The sequence below is a fragment of the Artibeus jamaicensis genome, unplaced genomic scaffold (assembly GCF_021234435.1).
Source record: "Artibeus jamaicensis isolate MK-2021 breed Jamaican fruit bat unplaced genomic scaffold, CSHL_Jam_final contig_2170, whole genome shotgun sequence".
NCBI classification, from domain to species: domain Eukaryota; kingdom Metazoa; phylum Chordata; class Mammalia; order Chiroptera; family Phyllostomidae; genus Artibeus; species Artibeus jamaicensis.
Window position 1 is genome coordinate 2,227,477 of NW_026521445.1, and position 13,898 is coordinate 2,241,374.

The window sequence follows — 13,898 nt, forward strand, 5'->3', positions numbered from 1 at the left end:
ATCTTCCTTCCCTTCAACCTCACCCTTCTTTCTCTTTGGAGTCTCCTCTACTTGGGATCCTTTTGGGGATTCTCAAGTGCTCAGTGAAGTCAGTCAACACAAATTTGCACCTCATGGGTACAATAGCTGCTGCTCTTTGGTTGCCTGTTCCCTTCTCCAAGAGGCCCAGAATTTTGCTATGAGCTGTGGGACTGTGAAGTAATTGGGAACAGTATCCTCTGGGAGGATGACTTCAAATACCCTTTTCTACCTAAGAAAGGCTGAAAAGACTGGGCTTGAGTCCTGGTGGAGCAGCAGGTTCCTAAGGCATGTTCTTAGTTCTGCAACGGAGGGCAGAAATGCAGGCAAACTCTTTCTACAGCTGCTCAAGCCAAGGCTTTCATGCCGGAATACCCCTCAGTCATGCAATGGGACTACAGCAGGCCTGACACCCTGGGTCCCCCTCCTGGCTCCGCGCTTTTTCCATCAAACCGGCCGCGGCTCACTAACTCCACCTCCGAAAGTGCTAAGGAAGTTCCCTCCCAGTGCCTGCCCAGGCGGGGTGGGGCCAGTTTGTGGCTTGGAAAAAACCGGGAAAACGACCTATTCCGACTCCCAGCACGCTGTCAGGAGAGGGGATGTGTGTGGGGTGGAGTGTGGTGGGTGAATTAAGACACCAGGACCGGCACCCTGAGGTTCCGGGTGTTCTGGAAACAGAGCTCTGAGACTGGCTATCGGAGAAGCTACCTTATTATCTCGTGGTCTATTTCCCCTGTGCAGTGTCTGCCTGGGGGCGTCCTGCTTGGAGAGTTCCCCAGTGTAGGACGGACTGCACTTTTCCGGGCCAGAGTGGGCAAACTGCTGCCACTGCCCAGCCTCTGCTGTTTCCGGAGGTCTCGGTGGGATTTGTCCGTCTTCCCACTTTCCGCCCCCGCCTGGAGCGGCGTGAGTTTGGGGTGGCCTTGGTCTCTTTTCCTTCGCCACTCCTGCAATTCCTACTCCCGGGAGTTTAATCCTGTCCTCCCTCCTCAGCCCCCACCTTCTCAAACGTTAGTCCAAACCTGCCACGTTAAAGTGCGCGACTTCTCCGGGGCCTGCAGAAGGAGCTCCTGCAGCCCGGCATTCCTCGGATTCCAGCGCTGTGACGTCCCCCGGGACCGCACGCCTCCAGCTCCCGAGCTCGGATCCACGTTTCCGCGCTCCCCGCGCGCGCTCTCGGCCGCATTCCTCCCGCCCTCGGACGCGCGCCCGGAGCTCTCTCCGCCTCCCGGCCCCCAGTGCAGCCGAGCCGAGCCCGGGGGTGGGGGAACCGCGGCCGCCGGCGCCTGCTCCGTCCCCTCCCACTCGCACGGCCCCTTCCTCCCTCCTCTCCCGGCGGCTCGCGTTTCCTGCCGCTCCGGCTCTCCTGGCCCTTAAAAGTTCTTCCCAACTTTTCCTCCTCGAGTGGGTGCTGTAGGCGCAGGCAGGGGGCAGGCTGCTGTGCTCCTGCCTGCTCAGCTGCCTACCTCCGGGCTAAGGTCCTCGGGGAGCCGCAGACGCACAGTGACCGCTGGCGGTCCTTCTCCTACTACTTCAGCCATCCTCCCCGGCCTCCTGGTCTCGTCCTGCCTTGGGCGGGACAGCCCTGGGTTTCGGTGGCTCTTCTTTGCTCCTGCTCTCTGCGCCCCTGCGCCGACTCTTGCGCCCGATCACGGCGGAACCCTCCCTCCCCTTTCGCCTCCTCCGGCTGATTCCCTTCGCCCCTCCTCCGCCAGCCACTGGAATCAATTCCTTGGGGAATTGGAGCTCCGCCGCCGCGGCGGAGGGACAGCTTTTCCGCGCGGGACTGCAGGGCTCCAACTGGGCCATGTAAGCAGGTAAGCGCCGTCTGGGGCGGAGGAGTCGGGCCGTAGGTTGGGGATCGTCTGGGTGTCCCGGGCGCCCTGCGGATGACTTGGGCAAAGGCTGGCAGAGCCAACTTGGGATCGGCGGCGGCTCGGGACGCGGCCAGGGCTGCCGTGGCGCGAGGTGTCCGGGCCGCAGGAGTTTGCCGGGGCGGTGGGAGCCGCCCTCTGTGAGGCGCACAGCTGGTCTGGGGAGTTAGGTGGAAAGGTGAGAGCTGTCTGCATTGCTCGTGGGTCAACCCACACCTTCGCCCCTTCCTCCTCATTCCCTTCTGCTTTTTGGGCTTGAGAGAGGACCTCGGAAAGGCATCTGGGGATACCCTCATTTCCTGGGGCTGGGGACAGGAGGAGGAAAGACGAGGACCGTGCTGCCTCTCTAGCGGGATAGGAACGCGGCTCTCCACCCTCTTCTGTCCCGCAGAGGGACAAGATCTTGGGAGGGAGAGGAGTTTTTATGCCTCCCTACTAGGCCCCAGTCATGCCACGGAGCTCCTGGGCTTCTTGGCCCCTACTTGGGTGGTCAGGCTGGCTCAAAACTTGTGGCCACGCAATTTCAAAATAGGTCTCCACAGCAAACTTTCTATCTTGTATGTATGAACAACTTCTGAGTGTGGTGTTAGCACACTCCCTCCCCTTTCTTCCTGGCATGGCCCCTAAGTCTGGAGTTTGAATACTTGTCAGGGGGGTGCCCACCTTTTTGAAGGAGCAGAGAGGTACTCTGACACTATCTCCATTTCCCTTTCCCTTCTGTTCCTGTAACCCCCACCTACAATTGAAGGCCATTGTGTGATCTTCAGGAACTGGCTTGTGAGGAATCTCTGGACTGCAGGCTGCATATGTGGTTCCAGGGTTTCCACCAATGTGCTAATTCAAAGTGTGTTAATTCACTCATTCATTCAACAAACCTAGCATTAAACATCTCCCCTAGTCTAAGAACAAGGGATAAAAGATGCTATAACCAGATCTCACTGAAGCCTCGAGGAGAAAGGACACATTCTGGAGAATCCAATGGGGAATTGCAGTGCTGTGAGAAGTGCAATGGAGGGGGCGAAGTGTGCCCAACTCGCCTGCAGACACAGGTAGTGGAAAGAGCTTGTGCAGAGAGAGTCACCGAAAAACCACGTATCAAAAGAATGAACCTGTCTGGAGGCCGGAGTGGGATTCATGGGCAGTGTTGCAGGGAGAGCCTTTAAAGAAAAAAATGTATCTGAAATTACAGTGGAAGCATGTTACCCAGGACAGGAAGGAAGACTCTTCCAGAAGAGCACAGGCTCTCCTTGGGGGCACACCTGAGAGGTGATGCTGTTTGTACTGTGGTATGGACAGCAGTGGTGAGACCATCTCAGTGGTAGTTGGCACTAACTGGCCATTGCTGGGCTTCATTAGATGGTGCTGATCCCCTTGGCCAGAGCAGCCTGACTGCTATAAGTTATCGATAATAATGCCACATCACAGACTCCCGTATGAAAGTTACCTATCTTTTACTGATGGCATGAAAAGTTTGTGCCACAGCAACGATAACCTTGATGTCTGGAGCTCAACAACATGGTCCTCTTTCTCCCAATCTGAATGGATGACTCTACTGAGCAGGATGAGTTTTTGCACCTGCCTCTGTATTTGTGAGAATATGTGCTGCTTTGAAAAGTCACTATTGCTGCTGCACAGTTGTGAGGACTCCATTTCCTTGCTCTGAAACTTTATAAAAACGGAGTCTCTTCTGTCTGGTTGTTGTGTAGCCTGATGATCCAGGATTCAGCCCATCCTCCCGAGAAAAGCTCCTTCTGGTGCAGTAGCATTCTCTGCGTGGTTTGCCTTTCAAGGGTGCCTTTCCACTGAGCTGGAGTGGCGTTGCAGTGTTATTCATACTGGCTGAGTCCTGGCCCAGGTGGCAGAGGGCCAGCTTTCAGTGACCTCAGGCCAGGAGAAGGCAGTGGGAGGAGCACACTGACTTCCTACAGTCACAGGTGTTTATCCAAGCCCCTCCGCAAACACCTCCTCTTGTCTCAAGAATGGCCCCTTGGTGGGAGTTTGCCTGAAGGTCTAGGACCTGCATCAGTGCGATGGCTGGAGAAAAGCTTTCTTGCTAATGGCAGGTACCTTCTAGGCTTCTGTCATTGGCTTACACATGTTGTTACTAGAAACACTTCATTATTCAGGTTTGTGCATTCTGTGTTGCATGGCCAGCTGTAAGGGAAAGGACAGTAAGACTATTTTAATGTGGAAGAAATGGAAGAATTCAGAGAATAACCAGATTTTTTAGGAGAGTTCTTACTTGCCCTAAATGGATGGGCCAGGGGTCAAGAGCTATGACGATTTTTTCCCCAGGACTTTCCAGCCTTATTAAGCACTTACGTGTTTTTTTGTTTTTTTTTTGTTTTTGCTCATAAAATGGAAAGCAGACATAAGCCCTTTCACTGTACATTGTAGCCCACCTGCATTTTATATTTTCATCCTTTTTCACTTTCTATCCTGCATTTGAACTTCTTTGCGTAGTCACCAAGTGCTGTGTATCTTTTTTTATTTTTAAGTGAATTTTTAGAGAGGGGGTAAGGAGGGAGAAGGAGACCAAGAGGAACATCAATGTGTGGTTGCCTCTCCCACACCCCCTGCTGGGTACCTGGCCTGTAACTCAGGCATGTGCCCTGACTGGGAATCCAACCGGCGACCCTTTGGTTCACAGGCAGGCACTTAGTCCACTGAGCCATACCAGCCAGGGCCATTTTTTGGCCTCACATTAAGCCTTAGAACAGTGCTATGCACTTTGTAAGAGATAAGGCAGGGAAAAGAGGTACAATGAAATACTTAATCAGCCAATTATATTATTGCTGCTGGAGCCGATTAAAAAAGGAGCGGGGGGGGGGGAACAAACAAGTTTTGGTGAGAAGGAGGTTAAGGTTAATGTCTAAAGTAAGACTGTGGTTCCCCCTCATGACTCGATTGACCCTTCCCCTTTCTTGAGCCCCATGGAGGGTTTAGTGAGTGTCCCAAGGATGTGTGTGGCCAGTTTTGTGGCTTTCTTGGCTCTCCGTGTGCTGGAGCAGGGAGCCAGGGGTAGAAATTCAAAACAGAGCTGGGGTGGAATTCAGCTCTGCCATCTTCTAGCTGCACGTTGGATGGGCTTCGCCACCCTTCCGAATCTCAAATTCAGCCCCAATCTCTTTTCATCTACACGATGGGGCCTTTGGGTTCTGACTTGGCAGAATACTTGTGGAGGGTGCGGCGTCACACTCCACGTGCCCCTCCTAACACAGCGCCTCACCCCGAGTGGGTAGGTGTTGGGTCGAGGATGGCTATTTATATGTTCGAGGAGTCCTGTGTGGCCATGAATGTGATCTTTGTGTCATTTTTCCCCCAGCAGCCTGAATTCACATGTGTGCCAACATACACATAAAGCTTTGTCTTTGACCTTTTTTTTTTTTGCTATTGGCTCAGAGCAAACGTGTTGGCTGGCAGCTGCCATGTGGCCCCTCCTGTAGCGGGGGGGGTGACAGTTGCAAGACTTGGCAGTAGGGAAGCTTGAGGAAGCAGAGTCACTTAGATTAGGGCTGAGAAAAGGTTCCGTTCCCCTGTGTTCCTTTCCCTACTTACCATAGCAAAGGGCCCGGTATTTCTGATGTTGAAATCCAGTTCAAGAATGTTCGAATGAATCTGCCCGCCCTCGGCAAGAAGGCACAAGCTTCACCAGCGAGTGTCTTTGCAACCCGATTTCCCTCTTTGAAGCCCAAATGGGGAGTCAGCTTCAACACCTCTGCTGGAATGCCAGCCTCAGTCCGTGAGCTTTAAAGTTGCCTTTCATCTGAGAAGCCTAAACGACTCGACAAACATCAACTCCTTGATCTTCATATCATCCTCCCAAGGGGAGGGAATGTTAGAAGAAAGAACAAGTCAGAAAACATCCGTGGGGCAGGTGTGTGGTATGTGTTCCTGAAGCAGAGTGGATCGTCATGGCCCAGAACGGGTTTACCCTGCATGTAGTTTGCACGCAGGCCAGGAGGCCAGTGAAAGAAAGCCTCGGGAAGTGCAGATCTGGCTCAGAGCTTCGCAATGGGAAGGGGGAGGAAACCCACGTCGCCTGGCCCGGCCATGCCTCTCCCATACACTGCATGCATGCTGATTATGAAAATAAATAATCTCCAACTTATTTATAATTCTGAATGAGAGGATATGATGCAATACTTGGGGATAAGAATTACAGTCGCTGAAGATAAAAGCTAATGGCGACTAGAGGTACCTTTTTGCAGCACATGAGGGTGGTTGTGCGTCTGAGTTGGATTATAAATGGCGCATTAACATTGTTTTAATTTCCTTTCCCTTTTTTCTGTTGGCTCTATACTCCTTGGCTTGGTTTTGTCTTGCTCTCCCTTCATGCTTCTGTTTGACGTGCTTCACGGTCCTTGCTATCAGAAAAAATATATTGTGGCCATGCTTAGATCGATCTTGTGTATCAGGTTTGATACGTGGCAGATTTAGCTTGGTTCCCTCCGGGACAAAATTAGACTTATAATTAGCTTGACCCACAGGTCTAGTGCATATCCTGTAACTCTAGGTGGCCACCCCATAAACGCTTGATGTTGGTCAGCAGGGAGGGAGGGGATGGGAGAAAATGAGAGGGGGGTCGACTGGTGCCCAGAGGCAGGGCATCCTCCTCACACTTGGGATGTTGGAGACTTTTAGTATTGAACTAACTACATCCCCAAAGTAGGAAGCTTTCCTGGGTACCACTCACTGACTTCGTCTGGTTTGCCTCCCGAGTTTTTAGCTCTCAGGGAAGAATCACTCATTGTTAAAATTTACCCAAAGTTCCTAATGTTTACTTTTGCATAAGACGTAGCTTTCACTAAACTGTTTACTTAATTTCCTAAAGCCTTTGGAAATCCATCTTCTGGGAGTTCTTCTTTTTTTTTTTTTTCACACCCATGCCCCTCAAGGAATTGGGGCATTAGCTACGCACAGGCCGCTGATCTAACAGGCACCTGGAGGGCTGGTTACACCACCCAGGATGCCCTTCCCCAGTGCCCGGCCCTGCTTCTGGTGCAGGAGTTCCGGGGTGGGGTTGAGATTGGAACTCGGTGATGCTAATACTATGGGTCTTTGACCAAAGGTACTTTGAGAATCCAGAAGCTAAGGATTCTTGTTTTGGTCCTTCCACCCCTGTCCTCAGGCTTGGTGGTAGCAGCCACTTAAGTTTTTCACTGCATTGGTTTGACTCATTCTGTTCCTCATTTTTCAGAGTTCTGGAGAGGCTGGAGTCACTTAACGGCCACTTATCCCTACCCAGGCCCGCCTCGGAGGGCCTGAATTAGATGTTTCCATTTTAGTACAACTGCTTGGCCGTCATCTCCAGTCCAGAGCCCTCTGCTTGGGTCCAGATAGTTTGGCTTGGCTGGGACTTCCATCCCTTTGGGTACCCGAGTTACCTGCCTAACTCTGCCTGTCTCCAGCTGAATTCACTCGTTTCTTGCCACAAATTCTGCAGCTTCTGCCTTGGTCAGTGACGCTGCCCTCTATTGAATGATCTGCCGAAGCCAGGACCGTGGGCTTGTCTTCATGTTGCTCTTCCTTTGCACCCGCAGTCTCTAAGCTCCAACACCAGTGACAAACCCTTCCATCCTTTGAGTTTTTGTCTCTAAAATACCTTTAGTTTACTCTGGGCCCTCCACCCCCACTGCCTCTTGGATGCTTCAAGAGTTTAAAGGCTGTGTTTTCACACCTTCTTCATCTGCTTTTTCCAGTAGTTAAAAAAAGCACCAATCTGTTTTTATATTATTTAAATGTGTCTTTTGCTTCTTATTACTTGTATGATAAGGCTTTTTTACCCCCGACTACCTTCCCATTCTCATCTGCTTCCCTTTTTCTTCACCCCCCTCCACCCCCTTAACACTTAGAGGTGTTTAATTCCCCTCTCCTTTGTAACATGCCCTCCTGCCCAGGGTGCCACTCCCCCTTGCTGCCCATTCAGTTGAGGGGCCATCTTCCCTGACACCCCTTCCCACCGCCAGCTAGCATTCCTTTCTTTGTAGTTCCATAGTGCTTTGCACTCAACCTGTCTTGGTAAGTTTTCTCTTGCTGTATATATATTTGCCTCCCCGTGTCCTTTGGTGCCTTAGAAGTGTCAGAAGCGTCTCTCTAAAGTATTTACGTTTCGCTTGGTTCAGAATCAGAATCTCCACCCTCTAAGGATGGAGGTTGGTTCCAGGAGACGTGTCTTCAGGTTATTGGTGCTGACTCTGTCCCAGAGTGCCGAGCACTTTAGATGATTTTATTCAATCTTTTAACAACCCTGCGGAGTAGGTACTATTATTGTCGCTATCTGGCAGCGAATGAAATGGAGTTGATTTTTTTTTTAACAAAATGTTTGTAGATCATTGAATGAATGCATTTCTGAAATGCTGACCCGAGGGTCTAGAGCCCAGACTGGTTTGGAATTTCTTATTGATTCTCTAATAGGACATTCAGTGGCCTTGTGAAAATGACATCATGTTAATGACTGTCTGTGAATTTAAAAAATTAAACAGATGTTGTTGCTATTTGCTATACACATCTTATTCATTCGAGGGGATGAATTACATCCCTGAGCTGACGCTCTAGTTGCTTTGCTTTACTTGGATACTTTTAAAGGTGTGATCATTGTTGCCCTGATTTTTCAAACCCAGGAAACCCTGCAGCTCCCAGGAGTGTGTGACTGTCACAGATGAGTTAGTAAGCAGGGACATTTAGGGTTGAGGCATGAAACAAAATTGCTTTTGCAGGTTTAGTTATATTAGACTATGTTTCATGTCCCTTCTATTTTTATACCGTCTATTAAAGAGTAAAGTGTTGAAATACTCAGTATTCAACCTCTGAGTTACCAGTTTGTGAAGGAGGGAGGTGGCCCTCCAGGATGCCAGCCCAAGCAGACGTGCAGGCCTGCCCTTCCCCAGCTAGAACTGATAAGCAGCACTGATATCGGTGATGTTATCAACGAATCACAAGATGCGCTTTCTCCAGTTTTTTAGTTCTCGAGTAAGAGGGATTAAGTCAGATTTCCTGGCCACGAAACTGAATTTGGTATGAATTATGTGTGTACTTTACACGCACTTCAGCTTGATAAGTGAGGTTCTCCACAAATAATCCCCAGGCGGTCCTCTGATTTCTTCAGATTGATGTCCCATCATTCCCCAGGGATCTGCCAACCTGCGGCTGTTTCCTGAACACGCCCAGTGATTTCCCTCCTGTGTGGGTGCTCCTGCCTGGCCCGGGGATCCCGGCACTCAGCAGTGCCCATCGCAGTGTCCCTGGAAGCCCGCTGTAAATGCCACTTCTCTGGGTGCCCTGCCTGAGCTCGCTCCCTGGTCAGGCCCTCCTGCCACTTGCTTTTGGCATTTTCCCCTTTGTGCTCTGTGACCTGGGTAACGTGGCTCATGCCCCTCATTCGCCTCTCGGCCACCTGGGAGCTGCCACCTGCCTCACTCCTGTCCCCACCTCTCCCAGAGCCCTGCAGATTGTCCCTTCTCTGCTGCTGGTCACCTGTAACTGTTCATTCAGGTCTGTCTCCTCCTTGCCCTGGGAATGCCCTCTGAGGCTAAGGGTGCCTCTTCTTCCTGTATTATGATAGTGCTCATAAGACTATCATCTTTTTGTCACCTGTCATCTCAACATCTTTTTATCACCTGTCCCACTGCTCTTTATTTTATTTTATTTTTTTTAAGATTTTATTTATTTATTTTTAGAGAGAGGGGAAGGGAAGGAGACAGAGGGAGAGAAGCATCAATGTGTGACCACGTGCCCGCTACTGGGGATCTGGCTTGCAACCCAGGCATGTGCCCTGACTGGGCATCGAACTGGTGACCCTTTGGTTCCCAGCCTGTGCTCAATCCACTGAGCCACAGCAGCCGGGGCCCACTGCTGTCTCTTGTCCCCCGGCTGCCAGTGTGGAGACCAGACCACCCCTACACTACGGGCTCTTGATTGAAACAGGCTGATATTTCCACTCTCCTGCTTGGCATCTTTCTCCCCACCTTCCATTGTTTGGAGATACGTATGTCTGTAGTAAAAGGTATAAGGAAATGTCAGGAGGATGAACACCAGATACAGGGAGTGGGGCGTGGAGCAGGCGAGGATGGAGATGTGGTATTTTATTTCCTAAGCTGGGTGCTGGGGGCAGGCGTGTTTACTGTCTTCTCCCATAGGTCTCTCACAGGTCGAAAATATTTAGTTTTAATTTCTTTAATCCTTACCTGAGGACATTTTCCCATTGCTTTTCAAGAGAGGGGAAAGGAGAGAGAGAAACATCAATGCCAGAGAGAAGCATTGATCGGCTGCCTCCTGTAGGTGCCTGGACTTGGGATGGAACCCACAGCCCAGGCATGTGCCTTGACTGGGCATCGAACCTGCAACCTTTTGGTTACGGGATGACCCCAGCAGAGCCCCCAGCAGAGCGCTCGGGGCTCTGCCTGCGTGGCTCTTGTTCCCACCTAACCCGACTTCTGGCCTGGGCTGGCCTCTCTGGGCCCTCTGCTGCTCTTCTCCAAACATTTCTCACGGTCGAAACCTGTGGTTTTGACTCATGCTGTTACTGTTCCTTCTCCCCTGAATTCCTTTCCACATCTGGTCACATAATAATCTCCTCTTCTGTTCTTTAACGTCTAGTATGACTGTTACGTCTTCTTAGAGGTTCTGTCTGACGTTCCCTTTTATCGTTTGGGAGAGTTCGTTGTCACCTGATCTGTCTTTGTATGGGAGTCTACCCTCTCCGCTGCGATATACTCCACACTGTACTATTGCTGTTTGTTCATCTGTCTCCCTAAAGTCTTTGCGGGCGTGTGCTGTGTTTTCTTTACCTCTGGGTTCTTGGCACACGCTGCCCAGTAGATACTCAGTTCAATAAGTGAGGACTTGTCGAGCAGTGGATGTCAGATTAATGCTTTTAATGGAAGTCGTATTTTTAAAGGCGTGTCCAAAAGCACTTCAAAGCACATTGTATGGAATGTCTCTTAGGCTCAGTATCTGAAATGTAGACTGTGCATCAAATAGGTTTACGCCTGGATTTTCTAGTTCAAACCCATGGTTTGGTTTAGACAGTATTTCCCCAGCTTCTCCCACTGACCTTGTGGTGGTGGTGATGGTCGGGGTCTGGGGTGCGTTTTGTTTTTCAGCCCCCCTCCCCCACCCCCATCGCCATGGAGGGTGTGGATGGTCTTTGTGGTGGTGTCCCTAGCTGTGTGTCTCGGCTTGCACAGAGACCTGGGCTGTGAACTGGTGCCACTGCCGTCAGGGCGACTCCTGCCGTCGATCCTGCCGGCTCTGGGGTGGAGGAGCAGCATGTCCCTTTGGACGAGAGGCAGCAGGGTTTGTTTTTGTGGCAGACGTGTCTCACGACAGAGCTGTGAGCACTGTAATGACGGAGGATTATGCTGTATTAGGTTTATGAAGGGTGCACCGGTCTGTCACCAGGGTCAGCGGTGACAGCCCGAGCCGGCAATTAGGTTTCATTAAAGACTCCAGCAGGCAATTAGCATTCACTTCTGCCCATGAAATCCGATGATCTATATTAAGCATATTCTTTTCCATTATGCATTTTGTAAAATGCGCTTTAGCTGATGAAGGCACGTGGGTTTTTTTTTACACATACACAAGTCTCCAAATTATCTTTTGAAAAATGGGGCTGTCAGAATCCCTCTGTTTAAACCTGTGGGTTATACTCACTCACATTTTGGGTGATTGTGCTGTTTAAAAATCTGTACATTTTTTTAAAATCATACAAATTCTTTTATTCAACGGTAAAACATTTTTTTGTGGAATATCATATAATTAGGAGATTTGTGAAGGGAGAAAAAGTGTGACTGGTGTGAAAAGAATGAAAACTTTAAAATAACGAAATGACACCTACCACACTTAATTATATTCTTTAGAAAATTACTGTTTACTTAAGCGGCATCTAAAAATAAAGGCTGGAAGGGATGGCTTGAGTTGTGTTTCTGTTGAGCAGCTGTTTTGTTTTTTGTTTTTTGTTTTTTTCAAAATGAAGCTTATTTCCCAAGTGCCGGGTTGGGTACAAGTGTGTATTTGATGTCCCTTCGTCCTTACGAATAAGTTTAGGTCGTTTAGCTTTCCCTGTGAGTGTGAAGTGACAGTTACACTTAAGTCATGTAAAGAACTAGCCTCCCTCCTTCCTTTGCCCTACGCCAGTCCTTTCTCCTCCCTTCTTTCTCTCTCCCTCCCTTCCTTTATAATAAATAACGTGACTTCATTTGGAGGATTCTGATAGATGAATGACTGTGTGCGTCCTCACAGTTGGTGTTAGGGATGGTTCGGGCTCTGCACACTTGGCCAGACACCCAGTGCAAGGAACGACTGTTTCTGTGGGGTAACCAGCGCTGTCTCCTTATTTTTCAATCCTCGATTTACATTATTATTTCCCTCATTTGTAAACTGATAAAACGGTAATAAGGACCGAGCATAGCAGTTTGAAATCGGTGTATGTGAGCATGTTAAAGACTTGAAGGAATCTTGCAGGAAAACAAAGCATGTCAAAGCAGAATTCATTTTAGTAGGGACCTATCTTTTTAAATTTGATTTTATGGAATATGTATAATCTCAAGAGGCATTAATATCATGTAGAATACTTTCTAGAAAAAAAGCTTGGTTTAGAAGGTTCTTGTAATAGAGACGTTAAATATTTAAAGTCTTCATTAGCATACCGGTCTAACTTTACAAAAAAAAGAATTGGACTTTTGGGAGGGGCAGCACAGGAAAAGAGCAACTTTAAAATACCTGTAATTTATTCACAAAACCAATTTTCAGAGAAACTTTTAGGGACAGGAAACACTTAGTGTAACTTCATGTATTTATAATACAGCGAAGACTAACATTGGGATTAAATGCAAGGCACTGCGAAAACTTCATCCTTCAGAGAAAGATCCAGGTGTATTCACCAGCCCGTCTTATTAAGGCCAAGGGCCGTGGTTAATATGTACGTGACTGAAAAATCTTGGTTCTCCAAATCCTGGCAATCGGCCCTCCTCCGCCCTTACTTATGGTACTGCCAGGAAGAAAACAGCAGGCCAGGGAGATATAAATCACCGAGGGCTTAGAAACGCCACTGCAATTATTTTATTAATAGCTGCCACTGTTTAGGTTGTTTTGTGTAACTGGGCATTTAACAAAGGCAGCATGACTGCAACATGAAGGTTTTTTTTTCCTCCAGCCTCTTTATTTTCCCAAGTTCATTTGCACCTCATTTCCTTCATCAGTTTTCTCCACTCCCGTCTCCGACCTTTTACGAAGCAGAGCTTCCTGTCTGGAAACCTCTTTTCCTCTACAACTTTTATATTCGGAGCAATCTTGGGAAAGACGCGTTATTTTTATCTATAGTTCTGTCCTTGAGGAATATAAATGTTAAAGCGGTTATTTGCTCAAGTCTTGCAGGTAGTAAATGGAGGAAGTGGGGCTGGAGTTCGTATTCTCTGAGCCCACAGCACAAGGTCATTAAGCCTGTGACATTCGGCCCAGAAGTCCACCCAGACCAGGAGTATCTGTTCTTTTTCTTTAATGTTTCCTCTCATCCAGCCTTATCAGTTTTTTTTAATAAATGCATTTTGATGTTTTTGAAGGTGGGGCTGTGTTTCTGTAGTCATAATCGTTAGGAGACTAAGCTAATCAGGTACCTACTGGCCCCCTGACCATCTGGCATCTGCAGTGTGACAGGTTTGGGTGGAGACATGTTGTTAGTGTCAAATACACCCCAGACTTTGCAGATTTAGGACCAAAAAAAAAGAATATAAAATATTTCATTGTAATTTTTAAAGTTGATGATGTGCTGAAATAATAGTTTGGATATAGTAAGTTAAATAAAATCTATTTCTTAAAATTAATTTCTTCGCTGTTCTCTTTTGGTTTTTAAATGTGAGTCCTGGGAAAATGAGTATTTCCAGTGTGGCTTGCATTTGCGGCCCACATTGTATATTTTTTTGGACAGCACTGTAATAAATGGTTATCATACTGGTCCTGGGAGCTCCAGTGCCTGAATGCCTCATAGGACCGGGGGCGGGGTGGGGG

The 13,898-nt window shown here is 48.8% G+C and overlaps 1 protein-coding gene across 2 annotated transcripts in view; it reads left to right on the top strand.

The window, feature by feature from the left end:
• The first annotated feature begins 1,318 nt into the window (after positions 1–1,318).
• Positions 1,319–13,898, top strand: part of PTPN14 (protein tyrosine phosphatase non-receptor type 14) — a 157,088-nt gene continuing 144,508 nt past the window's right edge. The window contains exon 1 of one of the 2 annotated variants that reach the window (XM_053658343.1): positions 1,319–1,835. The gene's annotated coding sequence lies outside the window, so the exon portion shown is untranslated. The remainder of the gene's footprint in view (positions 1,836–13,898) is intronic. The other variant, XM_053658332.1, reaches the window with a different exon arrangement.